This window comes from Sus scrofa, chromosome 9, assembly GCF_000003025.6.
Source record: "Sus scrofa isolate TJ Tabasco breed Duroc chromosome 9, Sscrofa11.1, whole genome shotgun sequence".
Classification (NCBI taxonomy): Eukaryota; Metazoa; Chordata; class Mammalia; order Artiodactyla; family Suidae; genus Sus; species Sus scrofa.
Window position 1 is genome coordinate 86,794,433 of NC_010451.4, and position 26,396 is coordinate 86,820,828.

Consider the following 26,396-nt stretch of genomic DNA (forward strand, 5'->3'; position numbering starts at 1 on the left):
AGGAAGGTGAACACCAACAATCCTGTGTAAGACTATTGTATTGGAGGGAAACTCTAGAGATAAGGAAATGGAACTGCAGAAATATTCAATAAGGTGTCCAAATTTATTTTTTATCTAACATCTGCTTAGATAGAACATTTCAGCATTTTAACTCAATTAACCCACTTAAATTTTTTTTTTTTTTTTGTATTTCTTGGGCCGCTCCCACAGCATATGGAGGTTCCCAGGCTAGGGGTCCAGTCGGAGCTGTAGCCACTGGCCCAGGCCAGAGCCACAGCAATGCGGGATCCGAGCAGCGTCTGCAACCTACACCACAGCTCACGGCAACGCCGGATCGTTAACCCACTGAGCAAGGGCAGGGACCGAACCCGCAACCTCATGGTTCCTAGTCAGATTCGTTAACCACTGCGCCACAACGGGAACTCCGACTTAAAATTTTTGATGTAGATGCAAGTGCCATTTTACAGATGAGGAAAGCAGGGCACAGAGAAGTTAAGAGATTTGCCCTGTTCAGTGGCAAAGCCAGGATCAGTTCCCAAACTGGTCAACATAGACTCCACACTTCAGGTTACTAACCACTGCCCTTCTCAACTACTTAGTGACAGACTCAAGGCCAGATCACAAGATTCCTGACCCTAAATCCCATGTTTTTTCTGTATTAAAATATCTGTATCTAGAAAATCAAGACAGGTTTTCCTGATCCCAGTCACTGAGGCTCTATGCTATCTCTACATCAAAATGCTTTCTTTTCTTCACAAAAGTTAGAGCCGGTTGTGTTTCTCATTTTTACGGATGGAATTTCTCTCCTGTTATAGTCATTTTGTATCTCACTGCCATCAAATCATGAGTACTTAAACCACAACAAAAAAAGCCTCAGCATCATGCAATCCTTAAACAAACAAAAAAGGGAGAGAGGGCAAAAACTAACCACATGAAGTGCCTGCTTTTATTTGTCCTGGAAATGAAGGAGTATAAAGCAAGCTGCCCACATCTGTCTGTACAACTAATTTGTAGCACAAACACTTGGCGCTGTTGAATTTTATGGTCACCTCCCTTTCAGGACCCACAGCTCAGGGAAGCAGTGTTTGTTTCACTTCACTTTCTGTACTCAGAGGATGTCATTCCATCCTGTATAAGAGGACAGTGAGAGAAATTTTTCCCAGCATGTTTTGCTAGGCTTCACAGCTGGAAACCATGGGAGAGAAGTATCCACATTATCAAAATAAGGTCAGCACCTGCAGGTACCTGCCACCCCTGCCAGAACTTAGGAAGGGGTGGCCAAACCAGACTTAGCACAATCATCTTCACCCCCTGCTTCTGATCTATGCACAGTGGTTCCCAGCCCTGTTTACATGGGAGAATCACCTGGGAACTGGCAAAGCCAATGCCCAGGTGTCTTCTGAAGAAATAGTTAATGAATTGGTCTGCAGTGCCACTCTAGGCAGTTGGGTTTTTTTTTTTTTTTTAAGTTCCTTCAATGATTCTAATTGCACACAGGGGGGAATGACTTGCCAAAGAAAAAGTGAGGTTAAAAACATTGGCCTTGAATACAAGGAGAGAAGGGATCTCTTCCTCCTCCCCCAAGAAAGGGTTTTTTTCTTCTCTGGATAAACTGCAAAGTAGGGAAGTGACTGGGCACAATTCCAAGACACCTTTTCTACAAGAAGAAATGCTATTTGTAGAGATGCTTAGCCTCTGACTGTCTGAGCAAGGGAAAAGAACGAGAACAATGTTATGGTGGAAAGAGGAGACTGCTGATGTAGAAAAGAAACCTGAGTTCCAAAGGGCCAAGCGGACCGTGCACAAATTAGCTGTGCTCCAGCTGCGTTTCATGGAAGCTTACCCAAGAAAGCTGTTTTCCAAGTGCTGGCCAAAGGCCGGATTGTGGCAGCAGGAGGCAATGGCTGTTGGTGGTGGGGATTTCAGAGGCTGGGAAATATGGGATTTCGACATCAGAGAGAAGGGGAGTGAGGAGACCACAAGCCTGTGCCCTGGGACAAGGTTGGAAGTTTTTCCACAGAGGCACCAAAGACCAGTGCAGACACAGCAACAGCTAACTAGGAGAAAACTAACCAGGGCCAGATGAATAAAGAGATGCAGGCCTTCCCTCTTCCTCCTTCCATCACAAGACCCTGGAGGTACCCAGGACTGAAAGATGGAGTAAGAACAATTGAACTTTGGATGAGATAGGAGCTTGAAAACTCAGCTTGGGCTCAGTTACAGTAGTTGAAATTGACCAGAAATGTATAGAATTCACTCAAGATGTTGACTCAAGTCAGAGAAGTCTTCTAATCAACAAAGACAAAGGCAGAATTGTAGGGGAGGAAAAAAGTTCGTGTTAACTCCTTAAATGAACTGAGATTCCTAAATAAACCGGTTAGATTTGCAGGATAGTACCCATTTTTTTCCATAGGCAGGTCATTTCCACGGAAAGTAAACACCATGTTCACCAAATGCCGCGTCAATGTGCATTCTCCAGGTAGAATGAGGGAACACTAAGAACAGACGCTCTAAGTCTGGCTCCTTTACAATTTCTCTGATTTAAGGCTTAGGGCCATGGGCTAGTGGGCCAAGCAGATGCTGACTTAGCTGTAGTAAGTGAGAGACACAATGCTCACCAAGTGGTTACACTGGTCTTGGGCATATTGCATAACTCCCTCAGCTTCAATTTTCTCATAGAACATCCATGGATGACATCTATTCACGAGGCTGTTTTGAGAATTCCATTAAGTCTTCCACAATGGCTGGCACGAGAGCTACTCAGTCAATGTTCATAAAATTTAATTCTTGGTAGAACGCCTTTCTCGAATAAAACTCTACTCAATAAGCCCCACTAAAGTGAACATAAGTACCAGAAGGGCTTTGTTGAAAGACTTTTATAAAGAAGGCAAAGGTGTGGAGGATGCTTAAGGCTAAACCTCCCTCCAGATTAATGCTTGTGATTTCTGATAAATTTTTAAGCACAATACCTACTAATAACAGCCACACATCATCTCTATAATCCTGTTTAAAAACATCTTTGATGATTATGAAGTGTTCAGATTTAAGTGTGTCCCCATTTAAGATGACAGTGAATTAAATAAACAGCAGAGCTCTGAAGGAAAGAATTAGTAACAAGTATAGGTCCAAAACTAACACTTTTTAGAAAGAAATTCAGAGCCTGAGGGGAGAGAGTGAAACCAAGGGCTTAGAACCCAGCCAGCTGTCCAGGGATCCAAAGACCACAAAGGAGAGAGTGATTAAGGGTATTAACAAATGCAGAGCAACAGGGAATATTCCAGACAGAAAAAGTACACCTTTCCTTCTGAATAGAAGAGAGGGACAGCTGGAACGGAGCCTGGTCACAAAAATCTAGCATAACTGAGAGAATACTAAAAACCTTCCTTTAGGATAAAAGGAAAGTATGTTCTTAAACACTCAGAGCTTGTATCAGTTATTCCTTGCAAAATACACTCTGAGTTCTCTAGTGAGGAGTGTGTGTTTCTTTGTGTTATAACAAGACAAAGAAGCTTATTAATACACCTATGACTTTTTTCACAGATAATTATGTACACATGGCAAAGTCAAGTGCTTTTTGCTCTCTGTCTTTACTTCCAGTTATCCTTACCTGAAGAAAACTTCTATTTGGGCACCAAGATATCCCAAAATGCAAAACAAAGGCTTTTAAACTTTAGATGGACATCAGAATCAGCTTGTAACTTTTCCAAAAAACACATACTTGATTCCCAATTCAAACCATATGAATCAGAAACTGCAAGGATGGGTGGGGTCTAGGAATGTGTCTAATATAATATGTTACATACCCAAAGATATGGATATGCACCTACAATTATAACTACCAGCCATCACCATTCAACTGATGGCAGCTCCCCAAATTGTATGCGTCATTCCCCAGGGAAGGATTAATCCACCAACGCAAACTTTCTGTCAAGATAAAGCTGAGGGCTTTCCACTGTTTCACTGAGTAACCTCTGACGAACTAGCTGGGACAATTCTAACCCATTTCAGTTTCAATTAAATAGTCTAAGTGCATCCTGAACCTTTCCAAAAATAAATATGATTTTCTCAATAATGATTTATTATAAATTAACCAAAGCTAGATTCTCGTCTTAAGGTCACTAGTGGTTTTTGTGTGTGTGTGTGTGTGTGTGTGTGTGTGTGTGTGTGTTTGCCAAAGGTCTACAGCATCTGTACTTTCTGGGAAGCCCAACCATAGCACATGACAAAAATTGACCTCTTGCTTACAGGCCATTTCTCCTACTGTTAGGATTAGTTAATCAGTAACTAGCAATTGACCATCTTTTATAACAGGGCACTCTCCAGGTATCTTGAAAGGTGCTATACCTTCAACCTAGTCTGTGGTTGGGTTTTTTTTTTCTTTTTTTCTTTGATGGGGTCAGATCAGGTTGACCCTTTTATTTTGCCACACCTGTGGCATACAAAAGTTCCCCGGCCAGGGATCAAACCCATTCCAGAGCTGTAACCAGAGCCAGAGCAGTGACAACACTGGATCCTTAACCCACTGAGCCACAAGTGAACTCCAAGTCTATGTTTTTAAAAAAATTTAGAATGCAATTTGGGGAGTCAGCCCAAGAGAAAATAAGCAAGAGGAACAAAATACAACACTTTAGGGAGTTCCCGTCGAGGCGCAGTGGTTAACGAATCCGACTAGGAACCATGAGGTTGCAAGTTCGATCCCTGGCCTCGCTCAGTGGGTTAAGGATCCAGCGTTGCCATGAGCTGTGGTGCAGGTTGCAGACGCAGCTCGGATCCCGCGTTGCTGTGGCTCTGGCCTAGGCCGGTGGCTACAGCTCCGATTCGACCCCTAGCCTGGGAACCTCCATATGCTGAGAGAGCTGCCCAAGAAATGCCAAAAAGACCACAAAAAAAAAAAAAGAAAGAAAGAAAAAAAAAATACAACACTGTGATGTCAAACAATGGGAAAATAGTTTATTTTTAAAGGTGCTACCATGTAAAGGAGGGAAGCCACTGGCTGGACTTGTTGGAGAAGAATGTGTACAAGTGGCCTGAGCTGGATCCAGCAACAACCTAAGTGAAGAAAAGCTGGGGAGAGCATTGAAACTCAATTTGCAGTTCAAGAAATATTCCCGGAGGAGGTCTGTCTAACTGATCAGTGCTGGGGTTCTCTGAAGAGTAGAAGACAATGATGACGGGCACCGGGCCTGCCTCTGAAAGGCTCACACCAACCCACACCCAAGGGCAGGTCTCGATCAATTACACAAAGAACTGTTGGGAGGAAGTGACAGGCTTCTTGGAGGCAGGGGCTTTTTACACAGACCTTACATAATATAAAGAAATTCAACAGGAAGAACTGTGAGAAAAAAAATGGTTTTCCGAAGAAAGGAAGCAGGTCATATCCGGGGAGGAGCAAGTTATCGAATGTGACAAAGCATAAAAAACCTGAAAGGTCTTAGCAGATGTTTTAAAAGTGTTTAATCATATTTCAGAGAATTCCAAGTGTCACTTGGATACATTTGTCTAATTTAATAGTCAGTGTGGAGTCATGAAAATTTATGCTCTGTGGAATTACATAATCAGAGTTGTAATTTAGAAGGAAAATTCTGGCAGCAGCTTGTAGGCTAATTGGAAACAAGGGGAGGAGGGGCAGGAAACTCAGAGGCTGGCCCAGAAGTCCAAGTGGGAAGGACTGAGGTGTGGCCCAGGCCTGGCCTCTACTACAGCTGCAAGTCCTCCCTCTACCCTGAAGATTCTGGGTGAAAAGTGTCACAGGAGTCTTCCTGGTTTAGTAAGAAAAAGAGTGTTCTCTTTTCAACAGAGTAATGAGGATAAAACTGAAGAGTGATAAATAATGATGACTGCAGCAAATTCCAGTGAAAATTACATCCTTAATGCATTTGTTAGATTATATTGCATATAGTTATACATTAATTTACATTAATTTAGACTTTATAATTTACAATTATTTTAGAATTCATTAATTTAGAATTACAATTTACAAAAAGGAAAAGAAAAAAAAAAAGGAGTTCCCATCGTGGTGCAGTGGAAACAAATCTGACTAAGAACCATGAGGTTGTAGGTTTGATCCCTGGCCTCACTCAGTGGGTTAAGGATTCAACATTGCCATGAGCTATAGCGTAGATCGCAGATGCTTGCTGTGGCTCTGGCTTAGGCTCCAGCAGCTGCAGCTCCAATTAGACCCCTAGTCTGGGAACCTCCATATGCTGCAGGTGCGGCCTTAAAAAAGCGGAAAAAAAATAGAATTACAATTTACAATTAATTTATAATTTACAATTAATTGCTTTGTGTAATATGAATATACAACTCTGGAGAGGAAAATAGTCCCATTTTTCTGATTCAGGCAGGTGGATGAGCAATGCCTCATAGGCAAACTCCCCACATGTTCACCTCACCCTCTATTTACCCGTGTTCCTCCTCAGAGTAAGAAAGGCATTGAAAAGGATAATTAACTTGACTTCAATTCCATGGCTCAAACATATGCAATTCTAACAAAAAATCCACTCCTTATCCAACAGAACAACAAAATGTGCATGGAAATAATATGGAATTAGAAAATAACGGCACTGGAAAAATGTTTGGTAAACATGACCCTTCTTAGTTTATAACTTGGGTACATGGCAAAGGCAACATTCATTCTAATGTCAAGTAAGTCTGTCATCACTGTTGAGGAGAAAGGTGTTTGTTTTTGTTTTTAGGGCCACACCTGTGGCATATGGAATTTCCCAGGCTAGGGGCCAAACTGGAGCTGCAGCTGCTGGCCTACACCAGAGCCACAGCCACAGCCACAGCCACACTGGATCTGAGCTGCATCTGTGACCTACAACACAGCTCACAGCAACACCGGATCCTTAACCCACTGAGTGTGGCCAGGGATCAAACCCGCATCCTCACAGACACCATGTCAGGTTTTAACCTACTGAGCCAAGGAAGAAAGGTTTGATGGACAAGAATGCAGTGTTTACTTTCATCAAACTGTGTCCCATCTTTCAAGATGTTTTTACAATCTTACATTCTTTTATATTCAGAACAACTCCCTGTTATTCCCACTATATAAAAAAGAAAAAGCGGAGTTCCCATCATGGCTCAGTGGTTAACAAATCTGACTAGGAACCATGAGGTTGCAGGTTAGATCCCTGGCCTTGCTCAGGGGGTTAACAATCCAGCATTGCCGTGAGCTGTGGTGTAGGTTGCAGACGTGGCTCGGATCCCGCGTTGCTGTGGCTCTGGTGTAGGCCAGCGGCTACAGCTCCGATTAGACCCCTAGCCTGGGAACTTCCATATGCCACAGGAGCAGCCCTAGAAATGGCAAAAAGACAAAAAAAAAAAAAAAAAAAGAGAGAGAGAGAGAATTAAAGAAAAATCAAGCTAGGGAAAGCTTACCCTCTCACAAGTAGCTATGACCCAGGCTTCATTTTTTTTTTCGGCCATGCCTGCAGCATGCGGAAATTTGGGGTCAAGGGAACGAACTCGTGCCACAGCAGGGACCCGAGCTACAGCAGTGACCATGCTGGATACTTAACGCACTGTGCCACCAGGGAACTCCTTCAATTTCTGATTAACTACTTCAGTTAAACTTTATTGGCTTTATTCAATACTTACTCTGATCTTCTCCGCTCTTTGAGCCAAATGTAGTCTTCACCTTGTGTCAGCTGCCTTTGATACTATGCCTAATGTTTTCTAAGGTCCAAAGGGAACTTAGAGCATGTTAAAAAAATACTCAGAGTTTGATGAATGGTAAATTGCTCTTATAAAATAACATCTTGATATGAGTTAACTGCAAATTAATGAAAAACACATGAATTCTAATGCATTCAAACACAACTCATTGGTTCAAAAAAATAAAGGAAAATCTGCTTAGCAGAAAACAGTCTGCCAGCTCCCAGATACTTAAGCAATAAATCATGACAGTCTGAATCCAACACATGCTGGATTGGTCTATCTCCATGCTTTAAAAAAGGCCTTTCCACAAGCTGCTGACCAACCAAGACCCTGAACACCAGCTGAGGAGTTGGAAATTATATTCTAGTGCTCAATTATTGCTGCAAAGAAGTCCAAGGAATGGCAACGTTCTTAAAAAAAAAAAAAAAAAAAAAAGTCACCTGAATCACCTGGGAACTGTAGGTATAAAGACAGTGAACTTTAGCATTTATCAGAATAGTCTATTTTTCTGGTCTGAAGCATCTTGAAGTAGAAAAAATTTCCACTTTTCCAAAAACACCAAGCTCTCCCCCAAAAAGTCCTCCAGGTTGAGCTCACATGAGTCCAAAATTTAAATTTAGATTCAGCCCAGATGTCATCGACTTCCCAGTAGACAACATTAAGAATTTTCTCATTCTCAGGGACCAACTTATTCCTGCCTCCAAAATAGTTTAGGACATTCAAGGTTTAGTTATTCTTAAGTTATGCTCTAGATCATTTAGTGCTTTGAAAGTCTGGAGGCTCACTAATATCATCCTTTTTTGGCTTTGAAATTAAGCCAAAGGATATATAGACTTGATATAGGAGGAAATGGTGCCATAAAAGGTTTTGTGAAAATAAATAATATTCAGAAGGTAGAATTTAAAAAAAATTTTCAGAGTTCCCACTGTGGCACACTGGGTTAATGATCTGGCATTGTCTCTGTGATAGCACAAGTTCAGTCCTCAGCCTGGGAACTTTCACAAGCTGTGGGTGTGGCCAAAACAGGAAAAAAAAAAAAATTCTATAGCAGTTTTCCAGCCATAATGATAGGTGAGGAGTTAGGCAGGACACCTGTGTTAAGACCTCTGTCTTCATTAAGTGGCAGAGACCAAATTCAAACTAACTGAAGCCAAGAAGGAAGTTACTGTTTACTGGGGCAGGCTGAAGACCAAAGACAGACAAAATGCACCAAGGAGTCTTTGTCTCCTTGCTTCTTTTTCCACTTATCTCTCTCATATCAGTTCACCATCACTTTTTTTCATGTGTTGGCTCCACTCTCCTTGTGCAACTTGGCCTCTGTAGGCAGGACGTATGGCTGGTAGCACCCCCATAAACCTCAGGGAAGGATGCTGACTGGCTCTCCTTTTATCACAGGCTCACTCAGACTCTGGTCAGGCCAGGGGATGGGGGAGTATAAGTGACCACACCCAGGTCACACACTCCAGTAGCCAGAGGAAGGACAGTGGGAGGACTTGCCAGGCAAATAATAGCAACAGTAACAAAAACAACAATAATAATGGCCTTCATAATCTTAGAGACTTCTACAGTCCCTGATAGATTGTGGAGGGTTTTAGGTATGTGCCTTCTCTAGGGAGACAGTTGTAGAAATGTTCTTCCCTCCTCAGCACCTGTCAAGGTCTCTTCTCCCAAAGCCAAGAGGCCATCATACTTCTCCCCACGATCCAGTCACATTGCCTTTCCTCTTCCCCAAACACCGCTAAAATTCCTAGTCTGTTGCAAATTATTTGGCCTTAGGCTGGCTTCCAGTCTTAGATTTTACTTCTGAAAACATAAAGTACAAAAAAATAAATAAATAAATAAATTTTAAAATATGGAATTTTTAAAAATTCTGTCTTTATGATGGGTCTTATTTTATCTTTTAAATCTACAGTAAATTTTTTAGCTGTCTTCTGTTCTTCCACAAGAGAAGCAGCTGATTGAGTGAATACACTCTTCATTTAAACATGTATTATCAGGGAAATCTCCCCTGGTAAGTAATTCCATCGTTTCATTTTATAAAAGTAAATAGGATTTTAAGGAAGCCATAGTCCTTAACATATCTAAATGTTTGTATAGTAAAGAGTATATCCATAGAGTTGGGAGACTATTATAGTACCTCAATTGATTACTTTCTTCACAGTAATGCTCAATTAATTTGAACCAAATTAATATTTTTACTCATTACTTTTAATTGATTTGGCTTCTTAGCCTGTCTCTAACCTATTTCTACACACTGATTACTCATGCAATCAACAGGTTTTGTTCATGAAGCTGACTGAAAATACTGGGTGGCCTATTCTTTTTTAGGGGGGAGGGGCGGTGCCAGCAACATGTGGAAGTTCCAGGCCAGAGATCAAGTTCACACCTCCTCAGTGACCCCAGTTGCTGCAGTGACAACACCAGATCTTTAACCCACTGTGCCACAAAGGAACTCCTGGATCACCTATTCTTTAACTATTTCTCTTGTATTAACCCAGCCTGAGTAAGAATAGGCCCAAAAATGTCATTGTCCAGGATCTCTGGATCCAGTACGTAACATGAAATGATAATATTTGCTTTGTGAGTACTTCAAAGCAACTTTATAACATTAGCAAGCTGATGTGAGCGTCTTGATTTATTTACAGTAATCAGAAGAAACAATGGTTTGTATGAAATTATATCCTAATAACTAGAGAGTAAGTGAATATAAATTATGATTATTGTTATTGTCACTGTCATGAAACTCATGTAAAGTTTCCCCTCCTCATAGCTGTTTATCAAAAGGAAAATAAATATAAGACTGATTCTACTTAGATTAAAATCACTGAGTCAATGTAGGTTCAAGCAACTCTTATTAAAACAGAAAAGGGATGTAAAAGATAAGAGGTTTACTATTACAGAAAACTTCTGGTTATTGTGTGCTGCATTTCCCAAGCTAAGATGGAAATTTTAAATATTTACCTTGACTTACACTTATCTAAAACATCCGTGCTATTGAAATGTTACACCAGGCCTCCTTTTCCTCTGATCATGTGTGCGGGCACACGTGCGCACACACACACACATGCACAATTACTCCCATATAAACACGCTGGCAACATTCCTTTCTAATCTTTATTTTTTTTCTATTATTGGGGTACTGGTTTTCCTTTTTGAACAAACTTCAGTGAAGTAGGAAAATTATTTCTACACAAAGCTGGAAGAACATAAAGCTCCAAAATATACAGTCACAGGATTTTCCCCCACCACATATAAATAACATGTTAATCCTATTACTCGATTAAAATTTTTTTAATTTATTTGGATCTGATTATAAGAAAATTTTTAAAATTGTATGCCCTCCTGGAAAGAACAGGAGCTCTCTAATACAATTTTAGTCAACTTGAGTCAATAAAACCATACTATTTCTTTAAAGTATACTATTGCAGCCATTTCTAATCTTTTTACACTCATAACTAAGGATAAAATATTAACTGAAAAGTGTGCATTTCACTTAGAAGTGGTCTTCAGGGGGGAAATTGTTGGAAAAGTCAGTTTAGGGCCTCTGAATGTACTAAATCAGATCTCTGAGGAGGGAGCCAGCAACGTGCGTTTTAATAAAAGGCCTCTAGGCAATTTGATAACTCTTGGCATAAAGAATCCTAAGAGCCGAGCTGGTCCCTGAGAGGTGGGCAAATTTCATTATTCCTGTCCCCTGTCCATTCCACCCTCTCTCCCACTCCGATCATTCAGTCTTTTCCCTGTGAGTCTTGGCACTGGGGACAGCCTGCCCAACAAAAGCCTCAAGTCCAAAATTCAGCCTCCCTCCCTCCTAATCATCCAGATCTCCCTTTCTTCCTAAAATGCCCCAGTTATAGCACATTTGATCAGAAACACAAATTCACACTGAGATGTTAATAGTTTCCCAAGTCATGTTCTTGAAAAGATGTGCGCTACACACAGAACGAATCATGCCCTGAGTTTGGACTTCGGGGTAACATTTCTGCAATAGTATCTGAGGCAGCACCATCTCTGAGTCCCCTCGGGCCTTGATATTGACACTCAGCAGCAATGTTTTCACCCCACTCTCCACCCCCACAGAATTTCATATCTATGTCTTTTCATTAAATTTTTGTTTATGTAGCAAATATTTATTGAACATCTACTATGTTCAATGTGTGTGTCTACTACTGGGTTAAGCTTATGTTTACTTTTTCATCATTGCAATAAATGTCTATAGAAAGAAAAAACCGAAAAAGAAAGGGAAAGAGGAGAGCTAAGTCAAGCTCTCTTTAACTTTCCCCAAACTGCATCTTTTGCTGTCTTGCCGAAGCTCCAATGTTATCCCTCCCTCTATGTTTTTCACTGCTAGCCCACATTAGCTGATTTTTTTTTCCATTTCTCATCTAAAAAGTTTTATTTTATTTTATCTTTTTGTCTTTTCTAGGGCTGCACCTGCAGCATATGGAGTTTCCCAGGCTAGGGGTCTAATCAGAGCTGTAGCCACTAGCCTATGCCAGAGCCACAGCAATGTGGGATCCGAGCCACGTCTGCAAGCTACACCACAGCTCATGGCAATGCCGGGTCCTTAACGCACTGAGCTCGGCCAGGGATTGAACCCACAACCTCCTGGTTCCTCATCAGATTCGTTAACCACTGAGCACAACAGGAACTCCAAAAGTTTTATTTCTTGATTATCCCAGTCTAAAGAAACCAAGGTTTAGAAATAACCTAAATGGTACAGTCGAGCCCACAGTTAATTGGTCTGCAGTTAACACACATTTAAATACAAGGCCAGTGGCCATGTTCTCCTATCCTACCAGTTGACTCTCCAAACTCTTTTGTTAATGTGGAAATAATGAAATTCTGTATTGTATACAATGAATTATTTTGGACTTTCTTAGAGGGTCACTGTAGGGTCTTACTTATAACTCATAAATAAAAGAACAGCCCAACCTCATTGCTAAACAATAAAAACACATACCTCTTCCCAGGATTGATGAAGTATAGCTAAATGGTTTTTGATAGCCAGGGTGCCTTCCAGACTCAGAACCATACATGTCTATACATATACACTGAGTAAATCCCTGGGTTTCTGGCCTGAGGCAAGTCACTCTCCCTTACATAATTTCCAATTCTCTTACACCTGTACTTTCATAAAAAGTTTGAAATCTTCTAATGAGGCAGTTCTCAAGGAGTAGTTGTCATCATGACCAATATCACCTGGAAATGCTCCTTTGGGGGTCCCACCCAAGAGCTACTAAATAAGAGATCCTGAAGGGGTGGCCAGCAATCTGTCTTAAAAAGCACTCCAAGTGGTCGCAGGTACACTAAAATTTGAGAACCACTGTTCTATGGCATTTATCACTGAAGCGAGCACAATCAAATGGAGGTGGAAAATGTGAGGAAATTTCTTCTTTCCAAAAAATGATGAAAGATTTGTTTCAGGAACACTGAAACATCTGATCTGTCAGGGAATACCCCAAGTGAGTACTGAACACAAGGATATTTAGTGAATGGAATCCAGGTCTGGGGATGAGGTAAAGAAAGATCATAAAATAAGGGTCATGCCCAGATGAATTATGTTTTCTTACTAACTTAGGAGTATGATTTTTTAAATCAAATCAACTGCACCAGAAAGAGAAATGGAGGAGGTGAGGAGGAGGAGGGGGCAGGGCTGGAGAGGAGGAGGAAGAGTCAAGGAGGGAAGAAAAGGAGGAGAGGGGGAAGAGCAGCAGGAACAGAGGCGGTTGGAATGTGGCTATGCTTTGGTTGGCTTTGTCTTTTGGGTTGCAAAGTAATTCAGAAGTTAGGCAGTAGAATAATAATACTAGCTAATATTTAAGAAGAAAAAGAAAGATGTGGTAAATGAAGGCAGAAAAAAGGTAAACTATAAACAATTTGAGAACAAAGCGCAATGATATAGTCAAGAAAAAACAGACAAATTTGCATGTATCTTATAATCATTACAATTTTTAAAAGAGTAGTATGTGAACCAGAATTGTAAGGTATCATAATGAATAGAATCATAGATTAGTAGGATTTTTTTTTCCTTTTTCTTAAAATTGACTCTAATGCTAATGTATTTTTTTCTAAGTTATGCTGACCAGAGATTGTAGTGGCTGCAGGTACTCCAATTCAGGGAGTTTCTGTCCCTCCTTTCTCATCCTTATGCTGGCGTCCTACATCACTTGGTGGTGCCAGGAGGCTGAGCACCATGCAGCAGCCTGTGTGTGAAACCACTGACTATCTGTCTATCTGGTCTCACTTGCTGGTCAGGTGTCGCATTAAATCAATCCGATTGACAGGCATCTATTAGAAAAGCAGAATTTCTGAGAAAGAGCTGAATTGCGTATACCCATTTTTGCAACAGTTTGTTCCAAGTAGAGAAGATACAACACCTTGAGTCACCTGAAACTTCAAAGTCACATTTCTACAGCCAATGGTATGGTCAGCCTAGGTGTAAAAACTGGTATTAGAGGAAATTTGTAACATAGACATGTGGAAAGGACAAATAAGAAGGAAATCCCTCAGCATTTTAATCACTAAATCACATAATAAGATGTTACTGAGAATGGAAGAGCATTGGGAAAAATAAGTAAATATGCAGAATGTGAACAATTAAGAAAATGTCAAGAACAAAGAGCCAACTCTTACGAAGAATAAATAATTGGTGAATCATTTTCTTCTTTAGCACCCAAGGGGAAAATAAATAGAAAGGGAAGAAATAGAAAGAAACTTGCTTGAAAATGGCTTGGCAGTATGAAAAACAGCTGGATTTAATTTAGCTTTCCCAAGAAAAGAGAAGAAATATTTGGAGCTAACCCAACTTGTCTGTCCAAAATAACTCAGCTTTCACACATTCATTCATTCCTTCATCAACCAACCTCTACCAAGCGGCCACCACTGGCCACCCACATACCAAACAGGTGATGTGCTAGGCTCAGGAAAAGCAAATCCTCTCTCCTCTCCTGGGCTGCTTCTCTGTCTCTTGCCCCTGCCCCTCCCCCTCATTTTGACACACCAACTCTTCCCTGGGCAAAAAGTATGCACACTTTGGAAGTGTTAGAGCACCTAGAATAATCTGAAGAAATGGAGGCTAAAAGTCCAATTCTTAATGTATCAGTTGTGTTGAAATAATTTCCAGTCCAAGAACTCCTGACTGGGTGCCATGTCAGCACATCAAAACTAAGATAACTTTCTTGTCCATGTTAAATGCTTCACTTAACCAGAAATGCAGTATAACCAGTCACCAACCCCTGAAAGCCAAGCCTACTCTGGGCTCTATACTTATTTCCTTGTTCCTTCTCATCTCAAACACCCAAACAAGTTAACGATATAGCCCCAGCTAATCAGATAGTTTCTATTTTTCTCTTCCTTGTTCTTTATTTTTTATCCTATAAAAACTCCCTGCCTTCTACTCCATTGTGAGGTCCTCTAAGTGGAGACTGTCCATTTGATGAAGTGTTAAATAAATCCTAAACTCTCTTCCTTCACCTTTTTTTTTTAACAACTGGAACTAAATCCTATTTCTTAATCAATCAGAGAGTGAGTCTCAAGATGCTAGTTATTTTTTCTTTGACTAGAAATTAAGATATAACAGGGAATTAAGGAAATCTGCCATAAAAATGCTTCCAGTCTACAGTTAAAACAATTAAGAAACAATACAAGATTGTATACAATAGGGAAAAAAAAACTGATAGCCTAGTAAAATGCATATCAAAAAGAAGAAACTCAAAATTCATACATTGTTTCCCATTTTCCTAGCAAGTTTGACATTATCAAAAACTAAAAGGAAAGCCCCAGACGCATTTTGGTTATCAATGCCAGATATCAAAAACAGTCATTGACAGTGATTATCTACTAGTCTAGCATTTATGAAATACTAAACATCTGCCAGGATACTGGGCACACCTAAGTCAGTTGTCTTCTTTCTGTGTGACGGAATTGGGGTGCCATTTCAAATACGGGATCAGTATGAGAGTGAAGTGTTGATAAATTCACAGCATCAGAATCAGTATGAGAGTGAATTGTGAATTAAGGATCCTGGCCCTTTCTCAAACACTGGGTTTCAAGCTGGCAGATACAGGGTGTAAGGAGAGCAACTCATAACACCCATGCCTTAGACTCTAGATAAAGCCTTCTTCCACCCATACTCAAGCCTTTAACTTGCAGCACACACCCCATAATCAAAACAGTGCAAATGAAGCATCAAATCTGTTAAGGAGACCCCAACCTGACTCAAAGCCTTGGGTGGCAGCCAGTGAATTCCTGAAACTTCAGATAGAATAAACCCCTTGGGTATATTTATCTTTTATGTCAAGCTAGATGCAAAATGAATAAAAAAATCCCTGATTTGATGCAAAAATACACCTAAGCTATCCAACCCTTAACCAGAATTTGATAACCCTCTTTATAATGGAGCTACAAAAAGAGGGAACAATCATACTGTGATCTGAAAGAATGCACACTTAGAGCCAAATCTTGGAGCAACAGTTATGTTGGCCTCAGAGGGATTAATTTAGAATATACAGGGAAAGGTCTGCTTGCCTATGTTTGGGACGCCCTGATACCCAGCCCCACGATAAAATCAAAGTGACTCACCTAATTTCAAATGAGACCATTGCACTGTGAGTGGAGCAACTTCAGACTCAATGCTCTGAAGACAAGATCATAAAATCAGAAATATTAAGAGTTGGAAGGACATTTTTTACTTAACATGTCAATTCTTCTACAACACTCTAGAAAAAATGCCCATAAACTTCATTTGAACAAGGAATTGATTATCTCAGAAAATATGTTTAAGAGACAGTAAGATGACTGAGTGCTTCAAATGATATGTATCCCTTGGGCCTATTTTTTCTCATGCTAATGTTACATGCTAATCTCTTTGTTCATATATGTAGATCCTATGTCCCTACACACCAAGAATCTTAAAGGTTTCTTATCCTGCCTCTTCTGGGATACTATGAGCCAGTAATCTCTTTCTTAATGCAGCCCATCCATTCATACCAGGTAGGAAGAAATTTTACAGTGAGAAGAATATTATAAGTGTAAAATTAATATCCACTCTCCAGTTCAAAAATAGAGTTCATCAGTGTTAAGTTAGAACAATTCATACTGATTATGTGTTGCCTTGGATATATATTATTCTCCTTTATCCTACCTCTGCAGACAAAAGTCATAAAATATGCATGGTCAAAAAACTGGATAATTTCTTAGAAACCACCTACTACTTCCTCTGCAGAAGCAGGGGAGATACCTTAAAAAATCTCTAGAAATGTGAGCATGGAAAACTGGGAATTGCTGTATCTGCAAATCAACCACTGTCAGTTGAAGGGTACAGTTGAGACCAATGGGGCTAACAGTCAAATGCCAAGCAGTATTCTAAGTACTTCATGTGTATTAACTCATTTCCTCCTCAAAATAACCCTATACGGTAGGCTCCAAACTTGGAGAAATACAATTTCAAAATCCGTTCTTAAAATCTATGACATCACCATCCATAAATACTTTGGTACAGCACTAAATTTAGGTCTGAGATCCTGACACTCAATGCAAAGGGGGTGGGGAGCGGGCAAAAAGTGATTGTTTTAGCATTTTAATTATCCAGTAAATTAAATAGTCTGTCTCTTCCAAAGAGAAAAACATCTGAGAGCAAAATTCAAAAAGAGTAAATTGTGCATGGCCTTATGCAAGAAATAACTGGCTTCATCACAGGCTATAAATGTCATTCAGCATTTTTTTATATCTACATTTCTCATATAAGCATCCAGTCAAAGCTGAAGACACGGTGTTGATCTGGAACCCCGTAAGCTATTTCTTCCCACTGGGGTGAGGGATTCTTCTGCTTCTAAAAGGAAATTTTCCTGTTTTGTTTAGCTTAGCCTAACTTAAGAAAGAAGCCTAGAGAACAGAGATCATGCAAATGAATAAAACTTTCCTTGTGTTATTTCCTGTTCAGCGATTAAAAAAAAAAAAAAAAGCCGTAAATTCTGCAATACAACACTCTGTTAAGGTAGCAACACAGTAATTAAACTAAAAATCTTTCCTTGAATTGGGTTCAACTGCATCTGAGATAATTGCCCTCTTCCTCTCTTTACTAAAATGTTGCAGTGCTCTGAGTTCTCCCACTCTGCCCACACACTTCTTTTCTGCATTCTCCATGTGTTGCTAAGTCTCAGCTACCTGCAACCCCCAACACTAATGAAAAGTCAGCCTTCAACTCTACCTGCATCTACCATATATTCCCCTTTTTTCTTCCTGTTACAATGGAAAAAAAATTCTCCTACCAAAACTCAATCTCCCCAATGTATATCCTAAACTACTTCTCCTTCTGTCTCTTAGAAATGTATTTCATCTGCTAGCCCATCTCTATTATGATCTTCAAGCTCTTCTCTAGAGGTTCATCTCCTAAAACATACAAGTATCACTTCGAAGTCTTCTCTTCACCCCATCTTCTACCAGTCCCCCCAAGTCTCATCTCCCAGCCCTACCCAAGCATCTTAAAGAGGCATCTACACATGTTTGCTTTGCTTTCTTAGTTCTTATCCAATTTTTAACTCAAATCTAAATTACTCTTGCTAAAATCACCAATTGTGGGTTTTTCCCAAGGATGACCCCAAACAACTCTGCTAGTTCTCATATAAGCATACTGCTCTTCCAGTCCAAAGGCAGAGTTTAGTATCCTTCCCTTTGACTCTGTTCTGGGTCTCTAACTGCTATGATCAATATGATACAATGGAACAGACGCCCATTACCTTGACCTGGCAGTTTCTGCTCCTACTTCCTTCTCTCAGAGAACTCTATATCAAAAACTAGCCAGCGTGTGGTAAGAATCCCAAGCCACGTGAAGTGCAGGTACTCACCCTCTACCTCAAGGACCTTCACATCATCTGTTCACTCTCCTGAAAGGTCTCAACTTTCTCCCTAATCCACCCTTGGCTAACTTCACTCACGCTTCAAATCTGAAACTAAAAAGTATTTCCTCAAAGATGTCTTCATTTGAAATTTGCCAACTCAAATCAGGCACAAATATTGCAATTTGTCATCAAATATGGTGTTTTCAATTCATAGTGCTTGTTACAACTTTTAATTGCCATTTTATTCTAGAATTATTTTTAATGTCTGTCTCCCCCAATAAACATGTAGTCCTTCAGTTTGCATTGTTCACCAGCATGGTAGGTAGCTTCAAACATGAGCTCCAATGATCCTTGACCCATGGTATTCACACTAGCATTGTACAATACCCTCCCCTTCAGTGTGGGCTGGACCTAGTAATTCACTTCTAATTAATAAATATGGCAAAAGAGATGGAACATCAATTCCATAATTAGGTTGTAAAAGACCGTGAATTGTACCTTGCTAGCTGATTCTAATCTACTGACTTCTCAACTTGCATAAGTTTTGATGAAGCAAGCTTTCATGTTGAAAAAACCCAAATGGTGGGGAACTGAAGGCAACTACTAGCCGATAGCTATAGAGGAACTAAATCCTGTCAACAACCATGTCTGTAGTGGCACTACAGTCTAGGGGATTCTTTGATTATAACCTGCAAAGTAGAAGACTCTAGATGAGTCCCAGGTAGCCATGCTCCATTTCCTGACCCACAAAAATTGTGAAATAATAAGCGTGTTGTTTTAGGCCACTAAATTTTAGGGTAACTTAGTATACAGCAACATAATCACTGTGTCTCCTATACCAAAATTAACAAATGTTAGTGTTTTCAATGTTTGAGACCATGTTCATAGCACTTCATAGATATTCAATCACTTAATAATCACAATAAACTTAGGAAGTAAGTACTATAATTTTCTTAATTTTACACATGAAGAAAATGAGGTAGAAAGGTGAAGTACCAAAAGTTATTCAACTAATAAGAACTAGAGTTAACACTTGGTTTACTCTAAATACTAAATGAATGAACAAATAAAAAATACCTCTATTATTATGCAAATTAAAAAAAATGAATATAGAGGGGCTACTAAAATATTTTCAGCATTATAACATACTATGAAGTCCATTGATGCACATATGAATTCTCACTGTGTCCCAGTACCTTTAGGTCCTATGGTTGACATAAAATATATATTCCTTTAATCCAATGTACACTATATGGATAGTATAGGTACTTTGTACCATTTACAAATTAGTTAAGGAAATCATGAAAAGAGTCTTGTCATTGGCATGAATTTATGGCATGAGATTTAGGGCCAAGGTATATGAATGTGACCATTTTATTACCCATATTATCAGCTTCAGCTATAAGCAAGCCATTTTTCCACCTTGAGTAGCTAGTGGACATTTTATAGAATAATACCCTCTGCTTTGCCATTATCCATTGTGCTGTTTGATGCCAATTCGCTCCAGTTCCACACCTCCAAGCTGGGTCATGTGATTCATGTCGGATGATTTCTCAGCTATGACTTAGGTGTGGTATCCAAATAAAATAGTTCCAGAATATGGCTAGACTACAAAGACATACTTGTCACTCATCCTTACCTTATCCTTTATGAGGAGCAAAAGTGAACTCCAAGCAGTGAACATTTCAAAAGTTTTATATGAATAAAAGAGAAATGGTGAGACTAAACTCTTCAACATTAACCTTATTTTACCTCCTGAGATTCTGTGTGTGTTTGGACAGTAGTGTAATAACAAATACAGTGATATGTGTCTCAAAGGAATGTTTACATGGCCATGAGTCATTATGTCCATCACTTCAAGACTGTTTTGGTAGCTGGCAGGAAGTAGTGTGTATCTTCAGAGCATAAAATTGGCCTCAAAGTAGGTGAGGCCTATGAAAATTTTGATGTAATATAAACATTGTATATCTAAACTATTTAAAAGGTCACCCCACCCTACAATTCTACTTCTGAGAGGGTCCACATGGATTTCTAGAATATTCTTTGGATTTCAACACTTTTGCTGTTCATTTCTGAAGTGGGTGGGAAAGGCAGCATAAAGTCATCGGAAGAGCATTTGCCTTGGAGTTCATCTGTATGACTTTCCTTCAAGTCAGTTCACTGGGCTTTAGTTTATTCCAAGATGGCAATAATCTTAGACCTATCTTTCTTTTGGGATTAGCTCAGTGGAATCCCCAGTGGCAAAGGAAGTTCACTTGACCCATGAACAAAGTGGGGGGTTAGGGTGCTGACCCTCTGCTGTCAAAAATCTGAGTATAACTTATAGTCAGCCCTTCATATCCATGGTTCTGCATCTTCAGATTAAATCAACCCAGATCATGTAGAACTATAGTATTTATTATTGACAGAAATAAACATGTGTGTGGACCCTCACAGTTCAAACTCATGTTGTTCGAGGGTCGGGTGTGGTTCCTTCTAATATATGTGCTTCCTTTCTGGGACAGTATCACTCTCAAAGACAAGAGTACCATCTTCCCCATGCCCATTCCAACTTCCCCAGAGGTTTTTCATTATCTGCACTTCCCCTCGCATTTACTTCCCAGTAACTTCAAACCTTCTGGAAAATAAAAAGCAACTCCTCTGTTCCAAAAGCTGGAGGTCCACTGTCCCTAATAAGAAAACAGAGAGACGGAATAGCAATCTGTCAAGTATAAATCAGCCCTATCCTTCACCTTCTACATCATTCCCAAGAGAACAGACCTACTCTTAGTTCCAATGAGAATGATTTAAACAAAGAAGACCACTCTACGAAAGTAGTTAATATTTATTAAACACTCTTTAAGTCTTTATAGAAACTTAGACGTAATCCCAGGATAATCCTAGAAGTAAATGGAAATTCTTAGACTCAGAAAAGTTAAGTAATTTTGCTAAGGTCATATGGCTCATAATAATAGAGAGAGAATGTGAGACCTGGCTCTTTAGAACAGAGTCCCAGCCACATCTGATTCTAGCTCAAGAAAACATCCTCTCATTCTCCAGCCCTGCTAGTCCATATCAGAGCTGATTTTAGTTCAAGCAAAAATTGGGTACTCAGTTTCCTGTTTAGCACCTTTTCCCCACCTCATTCAATCCCTTTCCCACTCTGCACTAAGTCTGTTTTCTAGAAAAGAACCAGTCTGGAATTGTGAATGTAAGACACCACCTTGCCTCTGTTGAGAGATATTTGCATTTAAAACAACTTGCTCTGGAGTTCCTGCCATGGCATAGTGGGTTAATAATCCAGCTTTTCTCTGTGGAGGCTCTGGTTCAAACCCCAGCCTGACACAGTGGGTTAAAGGATCCAGCACGCTGTGGCTGTGGCAGAGGTCACAGCTGTGGCTCAGATTTGATCCCTGACACATGAACTTCCTTATGCTGCAGGTGTGGTCAAAAACAACTTGCTCTTACAATCGTCAAATGGGTAGCCAGTCCTTATCAAATCTACATACTATATTCTGTCAAAGAATGTATGTATCTCTTCTTTTTTTTTTTTTTTCTTTTCCCACTGTACAGCAAGGGGGTCAGGTTATCCTTACATGTATACAAATATATATAAAAAAAAAAAAGTATGTATCTCTTCTGAAGGAAAAAAAAAGATTTTTTTAAAAAAAACTTCTTAAAATACATATAATCATAAAACTAAGTATAAGCCTTTTCGATGCCCAAGACTTATGTAATAATAAAACAAAAAAGATTACAAATCAAATACAAACAAAAATACAAAATCAATACAATTTTTTAAAATAATAAAATAACTTGTTCTTAATAATGATGATGCTTTCCCAAGGTGCAGACTTATCTCAAATTCTAACAAAGTGCATACATTAAATTATCTATGGTTTTTTATGTTAAACATACCTCAATAAAGAATTTCTAAAAAACAGCTTGCTCTAGTTTTCAGCCTAATAACATCTCAGAAAATTGCCATTATAAATCTTTGAGCCAATGTGGAGAGGCAAATGGGGGCAGAAATATCTAGGCAGATCAGGTGATTTTTCTTACTGGCTCAGAAAATACACCACACACACCTGCCAACTCCACTCAGGGTTCCTTGTCCAGAGATGCCTCTTTTGCAGCTAAATAAGAAATGGAAATTGCATCCAAGCCTGCTGAACTCAGCTTCACTATTAACTTAGGACTTTATAGTATACCCAGAAACAAAATAAATAGATGATGGCTGATACCCTTGTGCACATCACAACCGCACTAGAGAGGCAGAACACACGTATAAAGGCAGGAAACAGGAGTCCCGTCGTGGCTCAGTGGTTAACAAATCTGACCAGGAACCATGAGTTTGCAGGTTCGATCCTTGGCCTTGCTCAGTGGGTTAAGGATCCGGCATTGCCATGAGCTGTGGTGTAGGTCACAGACACGGCTTGGATCTGGCGTTGCTGTGGCTCAGGCATAGGCCGGCGGCTACAGCTCCTATTAGACCCCTAGCCTGGGAACCTCCATATGCCGCAGGAACAGCCCTAGAAAAGGCAAAAAGACAAAAAAAAAAAAGGAAACAGAAAACAACCAAAAGTCATAGCCAATGATGTGGCAACATAATTAACTGAGGCAAAACCTGCTGTGGAAGATTTGGAGACTGGAAAAATCAGTCTCTGCTATGGAATTTGGAAAGCTTTCCAGAAAGAGTGATGACTTGGTATAAACCTTGAAGGATGTGAAGAGAAAAAAGGAAGCATTAAAAGTTGGAGAACCAAAAAACAATAGTGCAGAAGTGACAATGAATACTCCACCAGGTTGAAATGAAGCATCTACAATTCTCTAGTCCTTTCTGCCTTTTCATGAATACTCAATCAGCTTGGATTTGGTGCTAGACACTGTTCTAGCATAAGGAAACCAAAAAAGAAGCCCCTTCGTTTATAGAGCTTGCATTCTAGTGGGGAAGACAGTTATAGAAACAAATAAGAATAATATAAATTCAGATAATGATAAATGCAAAGAAAAAAATGGCACAACGGGATAGAGAGTCAATGAGGTATGCTGTTATGGAATGAGATGTGTCCTCTGAGAATTCATATATTGAAGTTCTAACCCCCCGGATGTCAGAATGTGACTGCATTTGGAGACAGGGTGTTTAAAGAGTTTATTAAGGTAACAAGAAGTCGTTAAGACATGCCCTAATCCAATTTGACTTGTGTCCTTCTAAGAAGAAATTTGGACAAAGACACAGAAAGAGAAGACCATGTGAAAAAGCATGGAGAAAACAGACGCCTATAAGCCAAGGCCGGAGGCCTCCAGAGAAACCAATCCTGCCAACCCCTTGAGTTCAAACTTCCAGCCTTCAGGACTGTGAGAAAAAATATTTCTGTTGTTTAAGCTACCAAGTTTGTGACAGTTTTTTATGATGGTCCTAGAAAATTAATCCAGAAGTCTACATTTGTTACTATGGTCAAGTAAGCATCTCTCAGGAGGTAACCAGTAACATCCATGCTAAAACCTAAATGAATATTGTCCCAAGCAGAGAAAAGAGCCAGAGCAATAGACCTGACCAGCAATTTCACAAGACAGAAAGCAAGCCAATATATCTACTACCTAAGACTCAATGGATGGGAGCGTATGTGATAACTATCAACTCCTGCAAAGTGTAGAAGTTATTCTCTCCTGTTCCACAGCAATGGTTCACAGGTACAAATAACAGGACCAGGAGTGGAGACCTTTGTCTTTTTTGTTGTTTGTTTTTTTGTTTTTTAGGGCTGTACACACAGCATATGGAGGTTCCTAGTCTAGGGGTTGAATCAGAGCTATAGCTGCTGGCCTGCACCACAGTCATAGCAACTAAGAGAGCTTTGCCTTTAGATGGAAACTAATAAAAGGAGGGCAGGTAAATTATGTGTGAGCAGATAAGTCAGTTTTATGTATTCTTTTAAAAATATCTTGGAGTTCCTTTCGTGGCATAGTGTTAACAAATCTGACTAGGAACCATGAGGTTGAGGGTTCGATCCCTGGTCTTACTCAGTGGGTTAAGGATCCAGCCTTGCCATGAGCTGTGGTGTAGGTTGCAGACGAGGCTTGGATCCCACGTTGATGTGGCTGTGGTGTAGTCCAGCAGCTATGGCTCCGATTAGACCCCTAGTCTGGGAACCTCCATATGCCATGGGAGTGGCCCAAGAAATGGCAAAAAGACAAAAAAAAAAAAAAAAAAAATTACAAAGCAAAGTCGTCAGCTTAGGAAGGTAGAAGAGAAATGGTATTGCCTCAAATCATGGGAGGGTAAAGGTATGAAAGAAGTTTGCAGGCTTACAGTTTGTTGGGTGTCCATTTGAGATCTGTGGGTACAATGTTTTTGGGGGGTTTTTTGCCACACCTTCAGCAAATGGAAGTCCCTGGTCCAGGGACTGAATCCAAGCTGCTGCCACATGGCTACACCAAGGCTGCAACACCAGGTCATTAACTCACTGCACTTTGCTGGGGATCGAACCCACACCTCTGCAGCAATCCGGGCTGCTGCAGTCAGATTCTTAACCCACTTGCTAAGTGGGAACTCCTATGGTTACAATTTTAAAGGGAGAAAGCACAGTTGCTTGATATTTTCCAACAATGCTCAACTGTTACATCAGGTTTAGAATAGGCAGGGTTGAGTTCAACTGGGCTTGTGATACTGCAGATGAGTATGAGTGGAGACAAGAGCATAAAGTGTGTTTTCAAGAGACTAATGATAGCACTGGGTTCAAAGTGTCTACACTTCTCCCTTCTCTCCTCCTCAGTGGACTCAGCTGCCTGCAGGGCTTTCAGCTGCCTGCTAAGAGTCTCAGTGGCTAGGTAGAATGAAGCCAAACCATGAAGATTCTTAAGTACCCAGAATGGAAAGCGGACTTAACTTTGAAGACAATGAGTAATTCATGATATTTTGAACAAGGAAATGACTAAAAAAATTAATTAATATGGTTTGTAAGAAAAGGAAACTGGTTAAAGACCAGGAGGTCTCCTCTCTTCTCCTAAGGAATCAAGATTTGTGTGTTTATATACACCTGAGTTATACACCATAGGACAGCAATGCTATCATTAAAGAGTATGTTGGTAAATCAATTTCACTCAACTGTGCAAAGTCTAGTAAAGAGAAATTAGGGAAATGTGATTCTCATATTCTAGGGACTTTTACTAGAAACATGATGACCAACAATGATGAATTTTCCAGAAAGTTTCCCATTCAAGTATTCTTCCACTGTTCCAAATGATACCCTGGGCTTGTTAAACTGCAAGCCTTCATTGTTGTCTCAGAAAAAAACAGTATTACCATAACAACTAGGCCAAACACATTGACATTAAGAGAACAAAGACAGAATGCAGATTAAAACATTATGTAAAAGAGATTCCGGAATATGGATATAGGCAGTTTACTTATTAAAAAAACTCCACCATTTCAGTATTCAGAGGTCCCTCATGAAAAGGAAAAATGACTTGATAAATTCAGACCAACAATTGATCCAGGATGACTTTGTTTAAAAAATTAAGGAAAAAAGACATTGCTCAACTGTCTGGGCTATTCCTGGGAGAGAGTCAAGGTGCATAATAAGCTCAGTCTGGAGACATGGATTGTGGGTTGAAGGCGAAAAATAATTCTAAGTGTCCCTTAGATCACTTTTAGGCCAATTTATTATTTAGGACATGGGCCAAGATGCTGCAGCAAAGAGACCCCAATATACAAGCAGCACAAATAAAACTGAGGTATGTTTGGAGTTCCCATCGTGGCTTAGTGATTAACAAATCTGACTAGGAACCATGGGGTTGCGGGTTCAATCCCTGGCCTTGCTCAGTGGGTTAAGGACCCGGCGTTGCCGTGAGCTATGGTGTAGGTTGCAGACGTGGCTCAGATCCCGTGTTGCTGTGGCTGTGGCGTAGGCCAGGGGC

At 40.0% G+C, this 26,396-nt stretch overlaps 1 long non-coding RNA gene across 2 annotated transcripts in view; it reads right to left on the reverse strand.

Moving 5' to 3' along the window:
- The window catches only part of LOC110255481, a 324,773-nt gene that overhangs the window by 241,872 nt on the left and 56,505 nt on the right, over nt 1–26,396 (reverse strand). Inside the window, exons 1-2 of one of the 2 annotated variants that reach the window (XR_002335848.1) lie at nt 18,507–18,844; nt 16,243–16,297 (exon numbers count right to left, since the gene is read on the reverse strand). The exons of the other annotated variant lie outside the window; for it this stretch is intronic. This is a non-coding gene — a long non-coding RNA (uncharacterized LOC110255481). Of the gene's footprint in view, nt 1–16,242; nt 16,298–18,506; nt 18,845–26,396 lie in introns of those variants that run through there. 2 annotated transcript variants of the gene reach the window in all.